This window comes from Pinus tabuliformis, chromosome J (genome assembly GCF_031772625.1).
Source record: "Pinus tabuliformis cultivar Carrire ecotype Pingquan chromosome J, CPIR1, whole genome shotgun sequence".
NCBI classification, from domain to species: Eukaryota; Viridiplantae; Streptophyta; class Pinopsida; order Pinales; family Pinaceae; genus Pinus; species Pinus tabuliformis.
Genome location: NC_142295.1, coordinates 1,258,180,917 through 1,258,193,888, shown reverse-complemented (window position 1 = coordinate 1,258,193,888; position 12,972 = coordinate 1,258,180,917).

Below are 12,972 nucleotides of genomic sequence, written 5' to 3'. Positions count from 1 at the left end.
TGCTCATGCGATATGAGTCACATTGAATAGATTTATATTCTATATAATTCCCTTGACTCAATGAGTGCATGAAAAATTGTTCATTACGACTAATACTCATGGGAGGTGGGTCGTGCATAATGACATAATACTCTTGCAAGTTCATTGTAACCTGATACATTGAATAGATGAGAAATTGGTTGTTATGATTAATGCTAATTAGAGATGAGAGTGCACGAGAAATCTAGCATAATGACTAATGTACATGGGAGATGGGTCCTGCTAAATGACTTAATATTCTAGCCAGTTCCCTTGATGCAATGAATGATAAATTGGTCATTATGAATAATGAATAATGGTCATGGGGTATGGATCATGTTGAATAACTTAATACTCTATCCAGTTCACCTAATGTAATTAGTGTATGATAAATTGTGTTGAAAATTGGAAGCTAAGGGATGAATTTCCTTGAATTAAATTTCAATTATGGCTATTCTAGAGTAACTTTCTAAATATAGAAATTCACGTCTATCATTGCAACAATGACTTTGTTGGTCAAGGTTGTCATTGATGTCAATATGGCATTGTTTATGATGGAAAATATTCTTGTCGTACATGCCCTAAATATTTTGCCCTAACCCTAGGCATGAACATGATGCATAACCTAATAATGAATATTAAAGCCCTAGAAAACCTCCTAGGCACATGCATGTATAATAATGACAATATGGTATTCTAGCCTTGTTGAAGATGCTTATGATGCCCTTAAATCCTTGCCCTAATGAAACTCCATCTATATGACATCCTTGTTCTTGATGAAGAAGCCCCAAATCCTCATGAGAATAATGATTGCTAGATGTGCTAATCCTAAGGCCTATGTCTATAAGAGGGGTGACCTAACATTGTCCAAATAATAAATTCCTAAAGGATGCCGTGGATAAATTCATTGGTAAAAATATAAGCTCATTACAGCTGGGAAAACCTCTCTCATTTGATTCCACTAGCTAAAAAATGTTTTATTTGATGATATAAAGAACTAGGCTTTTGTTTAATGAGAGACAATGTAATTTTTGCCAAAATGTTCTATTTCACAAGACAATAATTCCATAAATTGTGGGTATTGTGCTCATGTGGTCCTTGGCCAACACACTTGCGGTAGCCTACAAAACAATTATGTTGCTCGGTTTAGATTTTATGCCCCTAAACAAAATTATCATTATGTCCATGTAGAGATTCAAGAAGTGAGTTAAACCTCACATTAAAACTAAAATTTGGACTCCAATCGAAAAACCATTGATGATATTATAATTATAACATTGAATGACAACTTAGGGTACCTCTCTCATTTGTTTCCACAGGCAATTTCACCATATATTGCAAAGGAAAAGTCATAAGGCATAAATTGAAGAAGAATTGTGACATGTAAATTATCATCGAAGCTAGGATTTAGTAAATAATATTCCATGGAAAGGTAGAAGATGAAGGTAAATGATTTATATTATGTGAAATTTACAGAATGTGTAATGTTTCTAACATACATTGCATCTTGATTTTTTTTTTTTTAATCGTGAACACCATGATGGTTATCCTTCCACGTTTAAATTTGCATAACAACTTGTTGAAGACATCGGAGAGTCGAAGAAGTAATAAGCAACCTGCAAAAGCAATATTTCGTTCAAACTATATAGAAGAATTATTATTATTTTAAATATTGAAGTTAATTGTTGAAATTGACTATAATGAGTTTGCATGCGAATTTTGTATAATGAAATTGGAGTGAATGAAATTGAACTTACCTTTGTCATGGGAATTTCAATACTTCTAGTCGAAAATGCAAGGGGAACGATGGCATATCGAACACCATTGAAGATTTATGCATAATTGAAGATGCATATTTCTTGATTGCCAGTCCGTTCATATTTTTCACATTTTTTCACGTTCATGTATGTGGATTATATGTTTTAGAGTATATTTTATTTTTAGTAATAAATGTATAGTTGGTCGAAGGCGGTATAGTGGTATATTTGGATTTGGCATTGGTAGAAATATTGTTTCTATATTGTGTAATGTAATTATTGATTCCTCTATTTCTTTGCAATAATTATCTAGTTGTGATATCTGCAAGTCCATACGTCTTGTTTCAGAAGATGGATAATGTTAAAAGCAAGTAGTAAAAAAATATAATAACAATGTAATATTTGCAACTATGTATTAATAATGGGTAAATTTGACTATTGTTAATAGATAGAAAATGTATGCAAAAAAATAAATTGAGTTTAATAATTATGGGAAACCTTTTGGATATGTTAACATATGGATTGGGGCAAGTCATCTGGAGGAGACATTGAACAAAAAATTTCTTTTGCATGTTGTCTGTGAGAAATATTGTTAAATTTGGAAACTAGGGCCAAACTCCACCTTGGACAACTCATATGATGGAGATGATATTTTTGTTGGATTCCTCCTTCCGAGAGGTTCAGGATTGATCTAAAGGTCATCTCATTCTGACATGTATAAATGGAATTATGAATTTATTTCTTCTATGGACAAATTGTCAAGGTTGACTAGTAATCTAATGTAGGCTCAAGAAGCCCAAAAGTCATGTCTCTTCACCCTCAAGGTTGGATATAAATAGAAGGAGCATCTACCTCATTTGGAAATTCATCATCTCACACATATCTCTCTCTCTCCTCATCTGATTGGGTCATACGAATTTTAGGCAGCCTTCTTCTCCTCCACATGTGCGAAGGGTTGACTATGTTTTCTGTTTTCTTGCATTGACCAAGACGAATCAAATTTTACCAGCATTGACCTGGAAAGATTTGACCTTGCTTGACTGCGTTTTTCTTGGGAGAATTTCTATTTGGGTAGGCCTAATTCTTTAGCACATATTTCAAGGATTTCTAGGTAAGCGGACCAGCATTGACCATAGGCCCTTTGACCAGCATTGACCATAGGCCCTTTGACTGTAGGATTTCTAGTGCGTTGACCAATTTTGACTGATTTCTTCAGGACTGTTTTGGGCTTATTTCGATTGTTTTTGGAGGTTGAATTGACCGGGTTTTACTAAGCTGATTTGGAGTAATTTTGTTGATTTGACCATCGTTAACTTTATGGTTAGGGAATCCTGTTGACTACAATTTGGTTGAATAGATTTGACTGTGTTTGGGCAAGTATATCTTGTATATTGTACTCTCTCTCTCTGGTGAGCTTTTGAAGAATAATAAGAAGATTTGATCAAAGGGTTTTCCCCACAATGGTTTTTTTTCCTAGAATCTGCCAAATATTGTGTCCTCTTGACTTGGCTTGTCTTCTACTTATTGTTTATGTTATATATGCATTTCCTATCAATGTTAATGTGATTTCTAATCTAGAAATTGATATTGGGATAATAAGAAAAATTGAAGTAAATTTCTCTAAAGCATAGAACATACCATTGTTATCTAAAAATTAACATGGTATCAGAGCTGAGGTGAAGAAAAATCCCAAGCAAGAGTGAGAAGAGAAATCACTGAGATTTGTTGGAGAAGAACAAGATTCAATTACCTCCTCATCTTACTTCAAACCTGATGACAAGATCCATTATATGTCTGATTATCATGCATGGAAGATGTCTCTTGATTTGAATTTAGAAGAGCATGACGTTATGGACTATGTGTAGGGAAAGATTATGGAACCTCCTTCAAATGCATTGGCTGCTGCTAAGACAAAGTACAAGAAAGGTGAATTCAAAGCCAAGAAGATCACCAGGGATTCTATTCATAAGCATTTAGTTTCTTACATCTCTGATTCAAACACATCTAAGGAGATATATGATAGGTTGTTTGGCATGTTTTAAGCTAGCAATGCAAACCAAATCCTCTTTCTCAAGAATAAGTTGAAGGGCATAAGTAAGGGAAGAGGTGAAGATATCCAATCATACTTCATGATGATTACCGAAATAAAAAATGATCTTCTTTCAATTGGAGAAGTTATTGGTGACAAGGACCTCTGTTAGGTCCCTATAATATTAGTGATTACTCCATTACTGTTGTAGTTGTATCCCTTATTAATATTGTTGTGCCCCTATTGTCCCCATATTGTTATTAGTGTGCCCCATAGAATCCCTCTATTGTTATTTTTGTGGCTTTATATTATTATTGTTAGGTCGGCTGGGTTATATTGTGACTCCTTAGACTCCTATATATAGAAAAGAGGTTTTGTCATTTGAATCATCCAAGAATTGTTCATTTATGTAATGTAAAAGAGGTTTCCCCCTCAAAGAGGATGAATTCTAAGGCATTGATCTATCTTTTCTATCTTTTTTTGAGCTGGTTTCATAACATTTGGTATCAGAGCTTTGGATTCTAGGGTTTCGCTGCTCCAAATAGGTGATCGTGGCATTTTCACTATAATTTTTTTTCTGCGACATTTCAGAAGCTAAAAAAAAACCCATTTGAGAAGAAATCGCACTGAGCCTCGGGTCCAAATTTCAGAGCTTTTCACACTATAGTTACGGAGATGTGATCTGAGGAAGTGTGTCTTTTTGCAGACTCCTGAATTACATTCCAAACAGGTGACCTGGGGAAAATCGTCATAAATTTCTCTCTGAGCATCGGATTGAAATTTTGTAAGAAGGTATAGAAAGAGGACGGACTGCAGTTTCTTGTATATATTTTTTAGAGAAAAATGTCGAAACAGGGACTCATGGCACGTCGTACAAGTTCGCTCTATTGAACTAGTCTATAATCAGGTCACTGTGGGAGATTTGGCATAACTCTTCCTTGGAGAATCCAATTTGGATCAGACTGGTGGCATTGGAAAGCAGACACAGAGGGCTACTACGGATCACAATCTCAGAATTGGATGATCTAAAATTATAGAGATACATCAGAGGCAATATCGAGCTCCTACAAAGTGAAAAAAGGTGTGTAGATTTTTTTAAATTTTTTCTTAAGCTTGGTTTGAAAAATTATTTTGAAGAATTCAAAGGGCATAGTAGAGCATTATTATCGGTAACTGATGCCCCGAGAAAATAAAATGCAAACACCTAGTAAGCAACCTAAAAGCGCTAGCATGACTCATGAAGAAGAGGAAGAAATGCTACATGATATATCAAAATTACAAGACCAAGTGCAACAAATGTCACTCTCACAAAAGCTAACAGAAGCTAAGATAAATGGCGTGGAATCTAAGATAAATGGCGTGGAATCTAAGATAAAGGGCGTGGAAGCTAAGATGAATGGCATGGAAGCTAAGATGGACGATTTGAAGATAGATTTGAAGACATGCATGGAAGATTTGAAGATAGATTTGAAGATAGATTTGACAAAGTTTCTACAAGAAATTCTTACTAATGGTGAAAGGGTAGTGTCACACGGAATGATTCGATCTTGCGGACAAGATAGATCTTCCTAGAATCTAAAGAAGACCTAATGACAAGCAAACCAACTAGACACTATCTTTCTCTAAATATGCTTTTATAAACAATAGCAAATCAAGTGTTTTTAGGGCCTACCTTAGGTCCAAAGCAAGTTTGTGGATGCCCTCGCTCCTTCGATCCAAATGAGCTCCTTTGTCGCGAATCTGCAAACACAAACAAGGCAAACAAATTAAATAGCACCTGAAAAGCCAATATCTTAAAACATATTTAACATGAAAGTCAAGGAGTCCATGAAACAAATAACATAAGATACTTGTTGAGAAAAATGAGTTTGATTGTATTAATTCAAAAGAAGAAGAACTTTACAACCTATGCCTTGACGCTGTACAAGCTCCTCCCAGGGTCCAACAAGAAGTCTCCTCTACTTTGACAAGTTTCACTCACTCCCCAATGAAGCCAAAAAGGTATGTGATATCTCCTCTTAAGCTCAACTAGGAAGTCTTGATTTCACCAGCATTTACCCTCAAAATCTTCAGCTTCTAACCTCCCTAGTCCTCACCCCAATGCCTATATTTATAGTGCAATGGAGGGAAGTTACTAGGTCCTCCTTCAAAGGGATAAAGCCCTCCTTCAAAGGGATAGCTCGTTTAGTCAAGGGATTAGCTCCTTCTCTTTTGGGATGCATGAACCACCTCAGAGCGAACAATCCATGTCAAAATTCCTTCTAGAACCCTCTAGAATTAACCCAAAGTGAGTTTTTTAAGATAAACTTTGCGCCTTTTGACTTTCACAGGGGTACACACCCACCCGTTTATAGACAGAGCGTGCAGATATGCAGTTGACACGAACAAAGGGTGCGGGCCCGCAGGTGACAGTAGGAGAAAGTGCAGAACCAGAGCTTTGATTATTTTCAATGTCTTTCTCTCATTTTCAAAGCTTGACTTAAAGAGCTGAGGTCTGAGACTTGCTTAGGAGGACAGTATAAGTGTTGATAGACCCATACTGACTGCAGATAGTCATGGTGACGATATTTTTGTGTAACAGGTAGTAAAGGAAACTCATGATGAGAACAAAGGAAATGTTAATCATGATTTCATAGATTCTAATGTTGGACTGAAGACCCACCATATTCCAAAAATCGATATGAGGAAGTTTGATGGCAAGGATCCCGCAACATGGATATTACAAATGGAGCAATTTTTCGATCTCAATAATGTGCAAAACACACAAAAGGTACGTATTGCAACTTTATATTTGGAACCAAATCAGTTTGTATGGTATCAATGGCTTTGCTCTCGTAAACAAATTATCACTTGGGAAATTTTTACGAAAGAATTGACAGCACATTATGAGGATACAAAAAGCAACACTTTTTTTAGCCAATTGATAAGTCTCAAACAAAAGGGTTCAATAATGGAGCACATTGAGGAGTTCCAAAAATTGAACATAAGGGTAAAAAATATTCCAGAGGAGCATAGGATTGATGTGTTCATAGGGAATTTAAAGGATAATATCCAACATGATGTTCACCTTTGGGAACCTGATTCATTAGAGAAGGCATTCAGGTTAGCAAGAAAAATGGAAAGAAAAATTATGGCAACCAGGAAGCATACCACTCACAACTATAAAGATGGAAGTGTTGTTGCCCCTAGTCTTGCACAACCTATAAGGTTGACACCACAATAATTGGAAGAAAAAATATCAAAAGGTCTTTGTTACAGTTGTGATAGCAAATACACTAAAGGTCATAAGTGTGTTGAGAAGAAATTATTCTACATCGATTGTGAAGAGGAAGAAGAAAAGGAGCAAGAAAGGTCAAAAGAAGAGGATATACTCCAGGAACAAAGCATAGATAAAGAAGAAATGAATCTGACCATATCTTGTAATGCATTCACTGGAATTAACACTCCTCAAACTATCAAGATAGAAGGACAAATCAAGAAAAAAAAGGTAATAGTGTTGATTGATTCAAGAAGTACCCACAATTTTATTCATTGTAAGATAGCAAAAGAATTGAATTGCTTCCTATATCCAGCACCAGAGTGTCAAGTGATGGTTGCAAATGGAGGAACGATAAATTGCTCTGGAAAGTGCCATAATATCAAGATATCCATGGGAGAATATGTATTGACTAGCCCAATGCTTTCCATTCCAATGGGAGGTGTTGATGTTGTACTAAGAGTCCAATGGCTACAATCCTTGGGTACAATAGCTTTTAATTTTCAAGAACTTTTCATGAAATTTTCTATGGAAGGAAAGGAAGTTGAATTAAGGGGTATTGCAGGGAAACCGGGAAAGATAATCAGCTCTAACGGTATGACAAAGCTTCTAAAGAAGGAACAAAGAGGTGTACAATTATGTTCGCTAGATGTTTCCACATTGGAATCATCTATTTCTCCAGATCTCCAAAAAGTCTTGTACAATCATTCCAAGGTATTTGAGACTCCCAAAGGTCTCCCACCTATTCGTGATCATGATCATGCTATTCATCTGATTCCAAGAATTGTTCCTCCAAACATCAGGCCGTACAGATATCCCTATGCCCAAAAGAGTGAAATTGAACGTATGGTTGCAGAAATGCTAGAGGCTGGTATAATTCAACCTAGTCAAAGTTCTTTCTCTGCTCCAGTAGTATTGGTGCACAAGAAGGATGGATCATGGTGCATGTGTCCGGATTATAGGGAGCTCAACAAGCTCACTATTAAAGATAAGTTTCCCATTCCTGTCATTGATGAATTACTGGATGAATTGCATGGATAAATTTACTTCACATCAAATCAGAATTGATTCTTTTAGAACTCATGTTCAAGCATACATTTCATTTGATGAATTCAAATTCCTTAGAAAATTTGTGTTAGTATTTTTTGATGATATACTAATCTACAGCAAGTCTTGGAAGGATCATGTTGAACATGTTGACAGGGTGCTACAACATTTATGCAAAAAGATCCAAATGCTTCTTTGGAGTACAAGAGGTGGAATATCTGGGTCATATTGTATCTCATGAAGGAGTTATGGTAGACCCTAGCAAAATTAAAGCTATTAAGGAATGGAAAATCCCCACATCCATAACGCATCTGCAAGGATTTCTCGGGTTGACAGGGTATTATCGGAAGTTTGTTAAGAATTATGGGAGAATAGCAGCACCTCTAACAACATTATTGAAGCAAGATGCATTTCCATGGACTCCAGAAGCAACAAAGGCCTTCGAACATCTTAAAGAGGCAATGTGCCAAGAACCGGTCTTAGCTACACCGGACTTCACAAAAACCTTTATTGTGGAATGTGATGCTTCAGGAAATGGAATTGGTGCTGTTTTAATGCAAGATGAAAGACCCATTGCTTTTGAAAGTCATCCAATCAAGGGAAAGTTTTCACACAAAGCTATTTATGACAAGGAAATGTTGGCAATACTCCATGCACTTAAGAAATGGCGACCCTACCTAATGGGAAGACACTTCAAGGTAAAAACAGATCATGATAGCCTTAAACACTTTTTAGAACAAAGATTATCCTCTGAAGAGCAACAAAAGTGGGTCACAAAGATGTTGGGTTATGACTTTGAAATCATCTACAAAAAAGGGAAGAAAAATGTGGTGGCAGATGCACTCTCAAGAAAGGATGAGGATGTGGAAGCATTGTTCTGTGCCATTTCTATTATCCAACCAGATTGGATAAATGAAGAAAGGGAGGAATGGAAGAATTATGAAGAGTTGTGGGCACTTATTCGAAAGTTACAACAAGATTCCAGGAACATATACATTTAGATGGAAAAATGATTCGTTATGGTACAAAGATCGCTTATACCTCTGTAAGAATTCCCAACTAAAACAAAAGATTCTTATGGAGTTGCACACTTCTCCCTTAGGAAGGCACTCAGGATTTTTAAAAACTTACCGCAGGGTTAAGAAGGAATTTTTTTGGGATGGCCTTAAATCGGATATTCAAAAGTTTGTTGCAGAATGTTTGGTTTGCCAACAAAATAAAGTTGAAACAATTAAGACACCAGGTCTATTACAACCTTTATCCATTCCAAGCCAACGTTGGGAGGAGGTTTCAATGGATTTTATCACAGTTTTACCCAAGTCTGAGGGAAAGAGTGTCATCATGGTGGTAGTTGACAGACTTACCAAGTATGCACACTTTTGTGCATTATCACATCCATTTGAAGCCAGTACAGTTTCTACTGCATTTATGGAAACAATTCAAAAGCTACATGGAAACCCAAAGATTATTCTAAGTGACAGAGATCCCATTTTCACTAGAAATTTTTGGACAGAATTATTTTCTTGTCTTGGTACTCATTTAGTTCATAGCTCATCTTATCATCCTCAATCTGATGGGCAAATTGAGATAGTAAACAAATGTTTGGAAGGATATCTTCGTTGCTTTGTAATGGATAAACAGACATAATGGGTCAAATGGTTGCCTCTGGCTAAATGGTGGTATAACACTTCCTTCCATACAGCAACAAAAATGACCCCATTTATGGCACTTTATGGATATCAACCACCATCCATCACATCATATTTAAGAGAAAATTCTAAGGTTCAAGCAGTGGAACATCACATCGAACATCAACAACAAGTCCTCCATCTCTTAAAGGATAACCTCGTGTTGGCATAGAATAGAATGAAACAACAAACAGATCAACATCGTAGCGAAAGAAGTTTTGATGTAGGTGATTGGGTATTCCTACGGCTACAACCATATAAGAAAATGTCCCTCAAGCAAGCTAAGAAGGATAATAAATTATCACCAAAGTATTATGGTACGTACAAGGTGTTGCAAAAGATTGGTACTATGTCATACAAATTGGAGCTTCCTGCAGCTTCTCGATTGCACCCAGTTTTCCATGTTTCATGTTTAAAGAAGGTTATAGGCGACAAGCTCCCAGTTCAAACAATATTGCCAGAACTTGACGAGGAAGGAAAAATTATATTGGAACCGGAAGCAGTCACAGAAACAAGAACTCGACAGCTACAAAATCGATCAATTTCGGAGTATCTTATCAAGTGGAAGAACTTATCCGCTGAAGATTCCACATGGGAGGATGAAAATTTTATACAGAAGCATCCAGAACTACTCAAGCATTGAGGACAACACTTTTCTGAGGGAGAGGGGCATGTTAGGTCCCTATAATACTAGTGATTACCCCATTACTATTGTAGTTGTATCCCTTATTAATATTGTTGTGCCCCTATTGTCCCCATATTGTTATTAGTGTGCCCCATAGAATCCCTCTATTGTTATTTTTGTGGCTTTATATTATTATTGTTAGGTCGGCTGGGTTATATTATGACTCCTTAGACTCCTATATATAGAAAGGAGGTTTTGTCATTTGAATCATCTAAGAATTGTTCATTTATGTAATGTAAAGGAGGTTGCCCCCTCGAAGAGGCTGAATTCTAAGGTGTTGATCTATATTTTCTATCCTTTTTTGAGCTGGTTTCATAACAAGCTCACTCTCATTTCCCTTGGAGGTCTCCCTCATGATTGGAATGTGTTCAACACTACTATCCTCAACAATGACATGATTCCAGGTTTTGATGAATTTCTAACTAGATGTACTAAAGAAGAGACAAGGATGATGGAGAGAGACATGCATTTAAATAGAAATGATCCTACTCCATTCTCTTCTCATGCTAAAAGAAAGAACAATGCAGGTTCAAAGAAGAAATGTCAAGGAAGACCAAGATTCAAAGATGGAAGGAAGGGAAGATGCTTCATTTGTAACAAGATTGGCCACTATGCTAGGGAGTGTCCTAATAGAAGGGATACACCTCGATTTTATGGAAACAACCACCACAATAATTTATGGGGCAACAACAATCAAAGGAATGGCAGGTTCAACAACAAAGGAAAAAGGAATTCTCCCATTACTTAACATGGAAATAGTCGACCTCCCAAAAGATCAAGAAACTCCAGGTATGATGAATCTAATGTTGTAAATAAAAAGAGAAAACAATTTCATCTTATATCTTTCCTCTCTACTTCCTCTCCTTCGGATACCTTGGGAATTGGTTGATTGATAGTGGTGGCTCAAGGCACTTCACTTGGTATAAGGAAGCTCTTTCAAATCTGATAGAAGAGGATAAAAATTTGGAAATCATTCTTGAAGACAATACCACCTATCCCGTGAAGGGAGTTGGGAGTGTTACTCTTCAATTGAATCAAGGTAACACAATTCATCTACAAGAAGTACTATATTTACCTTATCTAAAAAAGAACCTGGTATCTATCTCGATGATTGAAGGGAAAGGATTCAGGTGGCACTCATTGATGGAAAGGTATGTGTTTGGAAAAGAAATTTAAAAGATGCATTTACTCTTGGATTCAGGGTTGATAGCCTATGTCAAGTTGGATGGATTCCATTAGGAGTTGTCTTGTGACACATATCTTCAGTCTGAATTATTGCACTCGAGGTTTTCTCATCTACATTATAAGGCTCTACCCGATGCAAGGAAGAAGGTGACAGGTATGCCAAAATTTAATGTAGAACATGAAGGTGTTTGTTAGGGATGTTCGAAGGAAAACATACAATGGGACCATTCCCCTCAAGTGATATCAAGACTACTGACATTTTGCAATTGGTTCATTATGATTTATCTGGTATGTTGCTCGTGACATCTTTGGGAGGATACTTATATTATGCTATCTTTGTGGATGAATTCTCTCGCAAAACTTGGATTTATTTCTTGAAGAAGAAGGACAAAGTGTTTACATGGTTCCTTTCTTTGAAATCCTTGGTTGAAATTCAAACATGGAAAAACATCAATATATTGAGGTTCGATAATGGAACTGAGTATGAATCAAATGAATTCAATGACAATTGTAGAGAAGCTAGCATCAAAAGGGAGACTACTACCACATATACTCCTAAGAAAAATGGTGTTGTTGAAAGGAAGAATCGTTCTATTATATAATCCACTCGTGCCATGCTTCATGATCAAGGCCTTCCGAAGCTCCTATGGGGAGAAGCCGCCAACACTGCTCTGTATGTTCAAAATAGATGCCCACATCAAGCATTGGACTCCAAAAATCCTGAAGAATTTTTCACCACTAAGAAACCTGATGTTTTTCACTTTGTAATTTTTGGTAACCACATGTATTTTCATGTGCCGAAATAAAAGAGAAGCAAATTAGATGCATCTGGGAAAAAAGGAACATTTGTGGGCTACAATGAAACTTCAAAGGCATAAAGAATATATGTGCCTAGTCAAAAAGAAGTGGAGATAAGTCATGATGTCACTTCGATGAAGATGTTGCCCTTGGGAAGATTAAGAACTTTCCTATTCCAAGGAAGGACAAAGAAGCATATACAGGAAAGCAAGGAGCACCGCAGGATGAGTTGATGCCTAATGTTGAAGAACCAATGGATCCCATTGATCCACCTCCCCATGAGCCCTCCTCCTCAAAAAGGAAACCCTTATGGCTTATGGACACTCTTGAAGATTCTTAGAGACATATTGTACCAAGGGGGACATTTCGTGAAAGTAAGAAGGCAAATAGGTACCAAGGGGACTTAGCTGCCATGAGCACCATTACTCAAACTAAGCCTTGCACATTCGAAGAATATGTGAAGAACCAAGTTTGCAAGGATTCTATGAACGAAGAGTATGAGTCGATTA